This window comes from Cupressus sempervirens, chromosome 10 (assembly GCF_028749045.1).
Source record: "Cupressus sempervirens isolate cs-2001-9-10 chromosome 10, ASM2874904v1, whole genome shotgun sequence".
NCBI classification, from domain to species: Eukaryota; Viridiplantae; Streptophyta; class Pinopsida; order Cupressales; family Cupressaceae; genus Cupressus; species Cupressus sempervirens.
Genome location: NC_143127.1, coordinates 447,716,344 through 447,731,475, shown reverse-complemented (window position 1 = coordinate 447,731,475; position 15,132 = coordinate 447,716,344).

The window sequence follows — 15,132 nt, the reverse complement described above, 5'->3', positions numbered from 1 at the left end:
TTTCCATAATTTGACCTTTGGTTCAATGTGGTATCTTGGTTTATAATGACACCAAGGATCCAATTGACCTTACAATTGGTCTTGTTACAAAAATATTATTGGATTGACTATCCTATGGACCTATTAAAACTATTTTCCTTGGGCCTTGAACCACCTTCATATAGCCCTTTCAAGTATGTGGAAGGTACAATGTAATGTTTTGGCATTGAAATCAATAAAAAACAACCCTATTTTTTGCATTTTTAGTGAGTTCTCTGGATGGTATGGATGTTTATAGATGCTTAGGGATCTATTCTTAGTGTGGTTGGATATATGCTTGAATCACCTTTCTAATGTAACTGGTTTGAGGTTCTAAGACTTTGTAAAACTCAAGTTATTCCTATTTTTGTGCAAATAGCCTAGATTTTGAGGGTTTGTAGGGTTTTGAAGAAAATTGGGTTATAACTCTAGATTCCACCATAGGAAAATTATGGCCTTTGGTGGAATCCTTGTACTTATAATTAACTTTAATATTCTTTTGGTTTTAGGTTTTTATATGCAGGGACAAAGGAGAAATATGATGCCCTAAATGCATATACCTTGTATGCATCAGTACACATTACTGTTGTATCAGCATTTTAAGGCCCCAAAACTTTATGCTTTGATTTGTAACTTGGAAAAAAACATATTTGGGACATTCCTCAACTAACCTAATTGGTCTCATGTTTTTGGCACATGTCTAAACCATACCTTTTTTGTAAATGTGGCCTAATTAGCCCTTTTTATCTAGTTGCTATCCCATGGGTATGACAATCTTCTCGATTATAGGATCCATACACTTTGAGATATAATAATACATCAAAAATAGAAACTAACCTTTTTGTTTAGCATCTTTCTTCCATTGAAAATATACAAGTAGTAGACCAAAACCTCATTTCTTGGGCTACTAAGAATCCTAGGAGTTAATGAAGGAACTGTGCCTTCTCTTTGTTTTGGGGTCTCCAAATCTAGTCATTATACCCATGATGATGTAAGAACAACATCCCTAGTGTTTGGTTTCATGATTACATGTTTGGTTTAGGTTTCATGTATTAAGTCATTCTATTGATTAAGGTGCAAGTGTGTGGTCTTGAGCCTTGTTTGGGCTTTCAAAACTTGTTAAGGTGTTCTTGTGGTTTGTACTCTCCCAACCTAACTTGTTAGTACCCTAAAACTTGCATCATTTGGCAACACTAAAATAACTTATTTCCAAATGCTCAGCCCTTCACCAATTCCCAAAGTCCTACCATTCATAAATCAACATGCTATAAGAGGTCAAATTCTTCATGGTACTTGACCTAAGGCTTGATTGGAAAAATCATAAAACACATCCTCCAATATTGAAACCCTGGAATCTTTAAAAGGACCCTACTAACTACCATTTCCAAAGTGGCCATGAAATTTCAACCAAGGAAATTGCAGTTAGAGGTACATTTCTTTTGTGTGCACCAAAATGTTGTCCTAAAAACCTAGTTTCACTAAAAATGCAATAACTTGAGTTCAAAAACATGTAGAATGATGAGACAAAAAGAAAAAGAAATATGATTCAAATATATATCTCAAAAATCCATCACATATATTCTAAAAGTCCATACATTTTGTGCAACATGCAAACAATAGTAAAAATGACTCAAAAACTAATTTTTTTCTTTGCAACTTCTTCCAATCCGTACATTAATGCCCTCCAAACCTCACAAATGAGGTCTATATATCTCTTATGTCTATTTGAACGGTTGCACCTAATATTTTAATAGTGATAACCCTTTTCCCACTAAGTTGCAAATTTGAGCAACATTTACAACTTTCAACAATGCACCTTTGCACAAAAAGTACAATTTTTACATTTTTCACTTGATTCCACTTCTAGGACTTGGAAAAGCTTCCAAAATACCTAAAACCAACTAAAAACAACTAATCCTAGGATTTATTGACAAAAAAAATTTGAAATCCCAAATTTTCCTAATGAGCAACTTTTTCTTATAAATTGCATAAAGTGTCTTAAGCATTCAAAATGGTGTCTTTCTTTGACAACCATGGACTTCTCATCCAAGGATTGTTTATTCTAACCTAAGTAGGTAAAAAAAACATGAAAAACAAAATATAAACCAAGTGCCTTGGTGCTTTGCAAGAAGAACATACCCCCAAACATGAATGAAAAGAGAACAATGACAATGGAATGGAATACAAACACACCTTAGACCTTAGACCAAACTTCCTAAAACAAAATTGTTCTAAACAACCCAATCTACCATGGAAACTAGTACAATCTACAAAAATAATGTTAGAAACACCTTAAAACTTAGAAACTCAAAAATGCCTTAAAACGCATGCTGACCTTACACATTGATATTAACTTCTCTCATTTTAGGGTTTGGAAAGTCTTTAAATCTCCTCCTAGGTCTTTCCCCTCCATCCTTATGGTTTGCATTGGCCTCCTTCAAGTTTTAAAAGGCAAATCCAAAATTTCTTGCAAAATTTTAATATAGCAACTTTTGGATTTTTCTTGCTCGGTTAAGTCTTAACACTTCTAACTTGTTTTTTAGGCTATCCCTTAGAAATTCCATGCTAGGGACCCTCCCTTAAGCTAATGACCCATCCCTTAGTTTACTCATTTCCCTATGGCAATGTATGCCTTTTTCTTAAGGTTGAAATAGTGACTCTTCTAAGGACATTAAATGGCATTCAATACTCTAACTACCACACCTAGGTCCAATGATGCTTATTCTACTTACAAGGCTCACTTGGAGCATAACACAACAAAAATGAAAAGGTGAGGGCCCTATGATTGGTGTAGGAGCATCCCTCTTATGAAATCATGTAATCAATTTGGTTGGGTCATTTATGACCTCTTTCTAGTTTTCTTTCAATGTTTTCAATAAGGTCATGATTATAGACTCCTAGATTTTCCATTAACCCTTTTGTGTGGTCCATTAGCAATATTGGGTGTTTTATAAGCTCGTTGCTCAATCAGGTCACAAGGGCATAATTTTTGTATTTTGAATGCATATGCTTTTCATCTAGGATCTAATAGTTGTATTGAGTCGATTAGGACTCATTTACATAGTTAAAATGCCTTTTAGGCATAAAAATGCAAAAATACAGTAAAAGTTGCAAAAGTTGCTATACAACTTTGCAATTTTTTACATAACTATGCAAAATAATTTGTAATAATTCCCCCAATAATCACAATCTTTCAAATTTGGTAGGTTCAGTTGGGGAAGACATTCATATAGCCCTTTTAGATGGGTAGAATGTATAATGTAAGATTTTACTTTGAAATCAATAAAATATAACCTATTTTGTTGCATTCTGGTTATTTTTCTGCATGGTACAGACCTATACAAAAGAATAGGTGTCAAATCTTGGTATGGTTGGATGCATATTTTATTTACCTTTCTAATGCAAATAGTTTGAGGTCTTGAAATTTTTTAGAACTCAAGTTATTCCTATTTTAGTGCGGATAGCCTGAAATTTAAGGGTTTCAAGGGTTTTGGTGGAAATTGCTTTATAACTTGAGATTCCACCATAGGAAATTTATGGCCTTTGGTATTGCCTCAAGTATTACCTCATGTTCTGACTCACAAACTTTCCAAAGAGTCTTATTATGTGGTTTTTCACCATATTTTATCAAGTGGACATTAGATGTGACAAAAAGGTTTGAATAATGAAGAATCTTCCTCTTTGTTTTCCAATCTTCAAATAACAAGTTAGGGTTCTTCATAGAATATCGTCTAAGCCATGTGCTAGTTACAACTACCGCACTGATATGGTACTCTAAACCTTCACCATCTATAACCGAGGGATCTAATTTTTATTTGGCTTGGACACAATGACACAAATAATAATATGTCCCTTCTTCATTGTCTTCAAGTGCAATAACAACAAAAACATGGCTTGTAGTGACAAATGTACAAAATCTGGTCATTAATTTAGGAAATACTTAGGTAAAAGTTACAAAGTTACATATGGAAATTACAAAGATATATAAATACATATATTACCAAGTTGCACTAGATTAGAAAAGTGGTCAAAGTCAATAGATGCATCCATCTCTACCATTTCCAATGCTTGTGGGGGATGATAGGTGTCAATTAGGTCCAAAACTCATATATCTCATTTGTCCACCCATTCAGTCAGCTCACAGTCATCCCAATTTTCCTCTGCACATGATGGATAATAGTATGTCATTTTTCATGTGTGGATACTCCATGAACCTGCATCAGAGCTTCTAAAAGAGTGCAACTCACTTGATCCTGTTAGTGTGCAAAAATTCTCATATGTTACAATGTTAGTATTATATATCAACCAAAAAATCTATGAACCATAGACTCACCTTCCTTACTTGGACCTATTGTAGCATTACACCATTGGATGATGGATTTTGCATCTATAAATATTGCTTCATCTTTGTACTTTATTTCTTTATGAGCTAAGGCTTTTTTGATTGAGCTAAGTTTCTTTTGATGCATGTGCCTACACCATCATGCTCTCCCTTTTTATGACCAACCTCTGTAAAATTCCACATATATTAAATTCTACACAACCTATGCATCCTGCTCAACCAATAGAACATCTATGCATTCTTGAATTGAGATGCACAATTGTCTAACTTTGTAGAATGTGATCAATCATCACTAATGTAAAAATGATACTCCCTCAAAATCTTCCCATCATCCTCTGTACTTGTAGGTGAATGCATGAATGTTATGTGAACAAATATGGAAACCTATTAAGAAGTATAATACTTTGCTTGCACCTCATTTTGTGGTTGTAGTGTGTAGTTCACTATGAAGTCTACAATCGAAACAATGGTATCTAGTAGAAATGTATCCTTGCACAACTTGAATTGAAAATCTAACCATCGAGCTCTATGTGTATGCCTTGCATACTCATAAATAATATTTTCATGAAAAATCTTTATGAACTCATACATTGGAATATTTTCAATGACTAAATCACATCTTTTACCATGTTTCCAATCTCTTAGAGCATATGTCACTATCTTATATTTTTTATAATCTAATATTTCATTTTTTATTGCATGTGTACTATCCATATGTTCACAAGTTGATAAAAGTTGCAAAGAACCATAAAATAAGCATGTACCATTCAAGCATGATGTCTTGTAAAATTGTTGGTCATCCCCTATTTCACATAAAATGTTGGATATGAATTCCCTTGAAGATCTTGGTGGCTCATTCATGTCACAATCTTGCAAAACAAACGTAGAATGCAAAAATACACATATATGCCTAAAAACATCAAAATGGTTAGAAAATTTAATATGTATCCTACAAAAATAAGTTGTGCATGTGTGATTTATCTTGACATAAAAAAGTTTACCCATCTCAAAAAATCTTTAACTTATTCAAACTTGAGGATACATACCAATAAATTTTGCAAAAAATTGTATCTAAGTTGAGTCCAAAAAATGTTTTGCATGTGGGTCACGATTTTGGCTACCAATCCTTCTTCTTACAACATATCTTTAATTAGGGGAAACATGTGTGTTATTTTTTTAAAAATCTTCGATCAATGATTTCAAAGATTCACTAATTTCTTTATCCTTTCTCAGTAGTCTACCGCTAAAATGTCCATAACTCATTTTTTGTTGGATCTTCCAATCTCTCATGCCTTAGCATAGCTCTCCTTAGAGTACCTCTACTAATTTTCAATGTTTTGTTTGTCTTTCTCATGAGTCAAGCTTTCTTCATTTGGGTACTTACTATTGTCAATGTAAATACTTGTCCTATGATATTATTATCTTTGGTGCATGATTTATAATGCACTTTGTCATAAGCACTCATTAGATTCTTTACAATGTTTTTTTCATTTGAATCGTCCATCGTTCTTAGCCCAAGACTCTTCATGATAGGCCTAAATTTTAAATTTCTCATCATTTCAAAAAATAATTGGCCTTGACCTATAATATTTAATTCTTCAAAGAATAATCTCCACATATGATTAACTTTTTTTTGACAAGTATGCTTGCTAATCTTTTCAAGAATTGATTTCAAAATGTTAGTATCAATATCAATCAAATATTTTGATCTTCTAAAATAAATTTTAGAAGGTGTTATAATCTCTTCCATTCCTTCAACATTTTGAACATCAACATAAGGTTGAGTGTTTTGCGTACCTTGAATTGAAGATGATGTATCTTGGCAATAAGATGCAAAAGATGGAATATCATCTACTTGATATGTTGATGTTGTGCCTTCAACATGACATGATGGAGTGTGTACATTATCAGATCTACAAATTAGTGTCTCTTCAACATGAGAGATGATATGACTCCAACATTGGAAGATGATATAGCTTCACAATTCAATTGTCTTCTTGAGTGTAATAGTCTCATTCATTCGCTTTGTCTTTCCAATTCTTCCTCTTTGTTTCTCTATATCGGTGGTTCTTGTTCCTCTTCAAAAGTCAATTCTTCATTATTGCTTTGCAATTTTCTTTGTTTAGGTAGTAGTTTCATTTTATCTCTTTTAATTGCCAAATCTCTCCCCCTCTTTTCATTTGTTTGAGTTTTTGGTTTCTTCCTTGGCATGATGATGATTTCTATATGTCAAATTATTCAAAAATCTAAATTACTTACAATTTATAAATTACAAATCATTCCAATACATATAAAAATTATAATTATTTCAATGAATACACAATATATATCAAACAACTTGCCAAATTTCTAACCATGTCCAAATAATTGATTCAAACATACAAATTTTAATGAATTCACTTTATATTAAACAATATGTCAAATTATAATCAAATTTGTCTCTATATAACAACAAAGAATATTTAAAAATGACTACACTAACCTTTTCTATAGAAAGAATATTCAAAAAGCCTTCAAATAGTGTATCCAATGATTGAATTTGGTGTTTGCTAGCTTCAAATAGAATGAAAGAATGTTCAAAAAGCCTTCAAATAGTGTGTGCTAACTTCCAACAACTTGAAGCCCTTGTTTTCTATCAAAACGACAGAATACACAACAAACAAAAAGAAAAATATGGCTCAGCAAGGACCCAAACTTGCTTTATGACCATTTTTTGGTGTTTTCATATAGTGCGTACACACTATACTATGTGAAAATAATCTCTCCCTATCCCACCATCCCCCATCCCCTACTCTCTCTCTCTCCTCTCCCATCCCCTACTTTGTCTCTCCCCTCTCCCATCCCCTACTCTTTCTCGCTCGCTCTCTCTCTCCTCTCCCATCCCCTACTCTCTCTCTTGCTCTCCCTCTCTTACACCCTCTCCCACTGCCTACTCTCTCCCATCCCATACTCTCTCACCCTCTCTCCTCTCCCATCCCCTACTCTCTAGATCTCTCACACACACTCCTATCCCCCCTCTCTCTCCCTCTCCCACTGACTACTATCTCTCTCTCTCTCACTCTCTCTCCCTCTCTCCTCTCTCTCTCCCATCCCCTACTCTCACTCTCTCTCTCCCATCCCCACTCTCTCCCATCCTCTACTCTCACTCTCTCTCCCATCTTGTACTCTCTCTGTGCCACCCCCTATTCTCTCTCACACTCTCACACTCTCTCCCATCCCCTACTTTCGCTCTCAGGCTACTCTCTCTCTCCCCTCTCCCATCTCCTACTCTCTAGATCTCTCACACACACTCCCATCCCCCCTCTCTCTCCCTCTCCCACTTTATCTACCACCACCTACTATCTCTCTCTCTCTCATCCCCTACTCTCACTCTCTCTCTCCTATCCCCTACTCTCTCTACCACCCCTACTCTCTCTCACACTCTCTCCCATCGCCTACTCTCTCTCTTAGACACACTCCCATCCCCCCCTCTCTCTCTCCCTCTCCAACTCCCTCTCCCACTACCTACTCTCTCTCCCATCCCCTATTCTCTCTCTCTCCCCTCTCCCATCCCCTACTCTCTCTCTTTCATACACACACACACCCATCCCCCCTCTCTCTCTCCACCCTCTTCTCTCCCATCCCCTACTCTCTTTCTCACTTGCTCTCCCTCTCCCACTCCCTCTCCCATCACCTACTCTCTCTCTCACTCTCTCCCTCTCTACTATCTCTCTGTCACCCTCCTACTCTCTCTCACACTCTCTCCCATACCCTACTCTCTCTCTCTTAAACACATTCCCATCCCCCTCTCTCTCCCTCTCCCACTCCCTCTCCCACCACCTACTCTCTCTCTCTCTCTCAGGCTACTCTCTCTCCTACTCTCCCATCCCCTGCTCTCTCCCTTTCAAACACACACTCTCATCCCCCCTTCTCTCTCCTCTCACATCCCATACTCTCTCTCCTCTCCCATCCCCTACTCTCTATCACTCACACACTCTCATCCTCCTCTCTCTCTCTCTCCCCCACCACCTACTCTCTCTCCCCCATCCCCTACTCTCTCTTTACCACCCCCTACTCTCTCTTTCTCACTCTCATACTCTCTTCCATCCCCTACTCACACTCTCTGTCTCCCATCTTGTACTCTCTCTGCCACCCCCTACTCTCTCTCTTACACAAACTCACATCCCCCCTCTCTCTCTCCCTCTCCATCTTCCACCACCTACTCTCTCTCACACTCTCTCCCATCCCCTTTTCTCTCTCCCCTCTCCCATCTCCTACTCTCTTTCTTTCACACACACACACACACTCCCATCCCCCTTCTCTCTCCTCTCCCATCCCCTACTCTCTAGATCTCTCACACACACTCTCACTCCCTCTCCCACCACCTACTCTCTCTCTCTCTCTCTACTCTCTCTCTACCACCCCTACTCTCTCTCTCACACTCTCTCATGCCCTACTCTCTCTTACACACACTCCCATCCCTCCTCTCTCTCTCGCTCTCCCCCTCTCCCACTCCCTCTTCCACTACCTACTCTCTCTCTTCCCTCTCCCATCCCCTACTCTCTCTTTTACACACACACACACACACTCCCATCCCCACTCTCTCTCTCCTCTCCCATCCCCTACTCTCTCTCTCTTACACACACACTCCCATCCTCCTCTCTCACTCTCTCCCTCTCCCTCTCCCACTCCCTCTCTCATTCTCTCTCTCTCTCTCTGTCTCTCTCTCTCTCTCTCTCTCTCTACCACTACTACTCTCTCTCACACTTCGTCTCTCTCCCATCCCCTACTCTCTCTCCCCTCTCCCATCCCCTACTTTCTCACTCTACCACCCCTAATCTCTCTCACACTCTCTCCCATGCCCTACTCTCTCACACACATAAACTCCCATCCTCCTCTCTCTCTCTCACTCCCTCTCCCACTACCTACTCTCTCTCTCTCTCTCTCTCTCTCTCTCTCTCCCATCCCCTACTCTTAATCTCTCTCTCCCATCCCCTACTCTCTCTGACACCCCTACTTTCTCTCTCTCACACTTCCTCTCTCTCCCATCCACTACTCTCAATCTCTCTCTCTCCCATCTTGTACTCTCTCTACCACTCCTACTCTCTCTCATACACACACACCAATCTCTCTCTCTCTCTCTCTCTCTCTCTCTCTCTCTCTCTCTCTCTCTCTCTCTCTCTCTCTCATTCCCTCTTTGTGCACTATGTAGGTCTTAATAGTGCATGTGTACTAAAGTGTTCATGCACTATTAAGACTCAATTTTTAAAAAAGCTTTAAATAGTGTGTGCACACTATAGGGCACATGCACTATTTAAAGATTTTCATTCTACCAAGCCTAAGGCTTCATTTTTCTTGGGGATCCAACCCAAAGGTCCAGAGTCTATAAATTGGTTTGAGAAGTGTTTTTCTTCAAACATAAAAAAAATTATTGATTTTCCTTGTGTGCTCTCCTCCAAGTTTCCTCATGGTTGAGCAACAATAAAATCATTTTACATGACATTTTAGGTCTCTATGTTAGCTATATAACCATATAATTTATTTTTTATTTGAAATATTTCAAGCCTTTCAACTATTATTTCTTTTGAATGTATGTCCAATTTTTGTCAAAAACCAACATGTACTGATTAGGCTATAGATTTTACCTCGTTCATCAAATTTTGCAACAACTTAGCTTTTTAGAAACTAGACTCCATTCTATACACTTTGAAAAAAAGAAGTTTTGATTTTAGATTAGTTTTTAATCATTTATAGGGGGAGCGCATAGATATTTCACATTTTTGGGATGTGTCTAATTAAAAAATTCATTAAAAAAAATACACATTATAAAATTACCCAAAAAATCTAGGATAAACTAAATAGTATTAGGTAACTTTTGATCAAAGCAATTAAAGAATTTTTAAAAAAAAGTTAAAATTTTAAGAGGGCCACACTTTGTACTGTGTTATGTTTTTTTGGAATAAACAATACCACTTTCTGTGGCCCCCTTTTTTGAGAACCTAAAACTAAACCATTTTGAAAAAAATAGTAGTTTAGAAACTAGATTCAAAGGACTACTACTTTTTTTCTTGTCATATCTTAAAAATTTTAGCATAACTATCTTCAAATTCTTGTTGAAGTTCAGAAATTGCTAATTTCAGAAAAAAAAAGGTGTCCAATTATACCTCCCTTTTAGCACCACAACTTGGTGCACTTACTTGTTAACCAAGTGAACTTGGTCAACACTACATATATGAAAAGTTCTTTTGGTAAAAGAGTGAGCTTGGTTAACACTAGTTCCATCCAACATTTCCTTCATTAATCAAGTGAGCTCGATTAACACTCATCTTCCACAAGCTTTCCTTTGGCACCTGAGTAAACTTGATAGAAACTATATTTTGAACTTGGTAAACTCTAGAACACTCATTAGACATAGAAAACTATCTTCAAATCCCAAGTGACCTCGACATAAATTGACTGGTAATGAAATGACATTTTGTGTAACATCAAAGACAATACACAATTAATCAATTATATTCAACAGTCTCCCTCTTTGGCATTGATGGCAACACAACATGTCATAATACATTGAAATTTTTAGAGCAAGAATAAAGTAAGGAACATATCCTTAGTTTCATTCTAATTTTCATCCATGAGAACTCCCTCTATCAATGTGAACACTTTCTACCTTCATTTTCCCCCTTTTTTAGAAAACTTTTTTGGTACAACTTCTGATAGCAAACTCTACCTTTGATATTAGACATAGTTCATGTTGATCTCAGATTGGCTTTGACAAGTGAGTGTCAACACACTCAAGCCATTTAATTAGTTAATGTTGAATGAGTAATACATGTTGAGCACAACATGTAAATATTAGACCATGTCGAGTTGCAATGAGTGTCAAGCCACTCATGTGTTGAGTCACTCAAGTGGCAAGTAGACAAATCATGTCTATTGATTCAAGAGCCAAGTAAACAGTGGATGTTGAGCAGTGCAATTGTCGAGCATCAGTGACTTCGTATGCTAAGTGACAAAATTTTGACATATTTTTTTGTAATGGCACAAACAACTATGTAAACTATTTTTGAGCCAAATTAAGGATAGATTATGATCTTTTGGAGATAAGGACAAATCTATATTTGGATTTCATATGAAATTACATGTAACCAATCAGAAAAAGGGAAGGTTTAAGTGGCAAAATAGATGAATCTTGGCCATAGATTCATACCTAACCCTAAGCCACCTAAGTCTTCTTAAGGAGGACGAAGCCCTAAACTCTTTATGGGTGAGTGATCAAATTGGAGGAGCAAACAAGATAGTTTGTAGAGCATTCAAGGTGACTTAGAAGAAAAGAGTGAATTGTAGAATCAGTTAGAGAAGAACAAAGGATAGAGAAAAGGATACAACATTGAGATCTAATTTTAAAGGATCAATTAAACATTATTTAGAGGTGATCTATCATTTGGTAAGCAAGTGCTAATTGCAAGATCTATGCTGAGACATTTTAAGAGGTGCTTTTAGTCAATTTTCTTAAGTAAAGTAGTCCTAATAGGCTATATGAAATCCTTTAACAAGGTGGTTACTTAGTTGTAAGTTGAAGTCCTCTAACAAGGCACACTTCTAATAGGGTGTTGAAATTATCTAACAAGGTGAGACCTAATAGTTTTTGTAAGCCTTTAACAAGGTAGACCTTTCACAGGGTTGATCATGTTTCATGGTCAAAACATTGTAACCTTAATTTGATACACTTTACAACTATGGTAGTGAAGATTTGTGGGTGTTATCCCCACCCCAGTTTTACCTTCTCACTTGGATGGTTTTTGGGTAATCATATCTGGTGTTATGTGTGTGATTTCTTACATGTTCACATGATTTAGATGCATATGCTTTACATGTTATTTTAGTTTACATATTGGATGTATATGACGAATGAATGGTGAAAGTTTTATGGGTCCAAGTTTAAACTATTGATTCACCCACCCCCCCTTAAAAGTTTACTCTTTCCACTTGTAATTCCAATAATTGGTATGAGAGCCTAGTTTTCTAAAAGAGAAGCTTTGCAGCTTTGAGGAAAGATATTGAAATGGAAGTCTACAAGTTGGGAAAGACTATTGAAAACTAGGAGATTGAAATACATCTCATACTACATCAATTGAATGAGGCAAGAGAGGAACTAAAGAAATCCTTGAAGAGAATGAAAGAAATTTCTATTGTAGAGAATGACACACAATATAAAGAGATAGACATTACTAAGCTATTTGCAGATGGAGAGTTAAATGAATTTGATGCAGTAGTTGTAGATATAATGGAAAAGAACAATATCCAAGTTGAGGAAATCAAAAATATCAAGTTAGAACAAGAATAACAAACCATACTGGTATGTGAAGTGGTTAAACAAAACAAGCAAGCCACGAAACACAAAGCCATGATTGAAGAAGACAAAAGAGTTTTGGCTAATACACTAGAAGAGAAGTCAATAGAATTGACCAATATTTCTAACATGCAATTGTCTACTCTAAGTCAAATGATGAATGCGAACTATGAACTGAATGTCAAAGACATTGAGATAACTAGATTGAAGTTGTAGAATGAACAATTGTAGAGTGACCTAAAAAGAGAAAAGGAATTTGCTAAAAGTTCCAACAAGCTAGATGAAGCCATCAAATACTTTGACAATTATTGAGATCCCCTAGATCCAACAATGATACAATAGGATTGGGTTACACAAGCATAGAAGAAGGAGAATCATCCAAAGTTGTTGAAGAAAGGGACATCAAAGGTAAGAACTCCAAAACTACTTGTCATAATTATGGTAAGAAAGGACATATTGCTAATATGTGCAGAAGCAAGAATAAAAATTAGAATGTCAAGCGTAAGAACATGACTCGTTGTCATAAGTGCAACAAGAAATTCCATTAGGCACATGAATGTAGAACTAGGACCATGCATAAATAAAGATTTGAAGGATATTTCTACAACTGTCAGAAGTATGGACATGTTCCTAAGAACTTTAACAATGAGAACTTTAACAATTGGGATTATAATACAAGATATAGTTGTCATTATTGTTAAGAATATGGACATGTTCCTGAGAATTGCATTAGGACACACTTTAATGGTAACTATAAAAGGTGGTTAAGTCAAACCACATGTTTTAGCTATTTGAAGACTAGTCACGTTAGTAAGCATTGTCCAACTAGGTCAAAGGCACCAAGTTGTGAATTTGATAAAGGAAAAGGCAAAGCAGATGTTGAACACATCAAAGATGAGATGAAAAAGACATGGAAAATGAAAGATGATTGCAGCACATCAAATGGAGAAGGGATCACTTCACCCAATGGGTCAAGTGATCACACCTCATCAAAGTAGAAAATCAAGAGGTATGTAGGACTAATATTCAAGTGTTATATCATACATCAATTCCAAAGGAGATAATACTAAAAAGACTACATTAGCATGAAGAAAGATGCAATATGTTGTTGAAAATTCAAGCTAAATCTTTAAGTTTTTCATGTTGTTGCCAAGCATGAAATGTTTCATATGTATGCCAAGTAGAATGCTAGTTGATGTTGAGCTAGCAGTCTAGCTAGTTGATGACAAGCTCATAGTAGCTGCTAAGTAATAGAAATATCAATGGATGTTGAGTGATCCTAAAATTGGTTGATGCCAAGCTTATAGTTGTGTAAGCACTCAACATTAAATGTAAAGTTTTTGAAAGGTATATGATCAATTTTTGCTCATTATTCTTTATTTAAAATTTGAGCAAGAGCAAGCAGAGTAGAAGGCAATTCAAAAACCTGTTTAAGGCATTTGTAGAGATTTAAGCAATGATCTCACACTAGTTTTTTAGATTTTACAAGGTATTTATCACAAGTTGAGCTACACAGTTTAATTTTGCATAAACCCTAGTTTGAAAAAATGGCATCTAGTTTTAGAAATGTTGAAGGGAAGGAGGTTTTGAATGTTCAACTTTTCAGTAATGAAGTTAAGAAACCCATATTTAAAGCCATTCCTAACATCGCCTATAAACAAGATCCTTCTAGCACATTGTCAATGATCCCACCAAACATAATTATGCTACAAGATGTGAGTAAGTGCTACAATTGGAAGGTAAAAAGTATAGGAGACATGGAGATAAGAGATGCATATAATAGATTGTGTGAGAATGGTATTTTGAAAGAGGAATACAAAATTATTAAGAAAAAGGGTTTAACACAAGCCCTAAATTTTTTGAATGTATTTAAGACTAAGTGGATACAAATTGTGCTAAGTCAAATTCATGATGGTTCTTTATGGCTAGAGGGAGGACCTATCAAGATTACCAAGAGAATAATTCATAGGGTTACTGGCTACCCAGCCCTAGATTGGCCAAAGACATTCATAAGTGAATCTAAGGAAGTAACTAAGAAGAACACTAGAACAAAATGAAATAATGGAGGCATGACAATAGATACAATTACTGATGCATTGTTGTACTTTGTTGTAAGAGTAATCTCACATAAATTCTATCAATCTAGTAGATTGAATAGTGTACCTTGCATAGTTGTGGATGTTGGCTACAAGATTGTAAAGAAAGATGATACATATGATTTGGTAGAGCTACAATTACAACAACTGATGGAGAATCTTGGAGCTATCAAGAAAACCAAGAGTACACAATGCAAGTTTGGTTTAGTACTGGTTTTCATATTCTTTTATGTAAAAAACTATATTTCCATCTTTTGGTAATGTAGGATGGAAGACCAATAGGTTAGTTGTGGTGTAGATCAATGAGTAAATTGAGTAGATGGGAGAAAACTTTGAAACCTTGATAA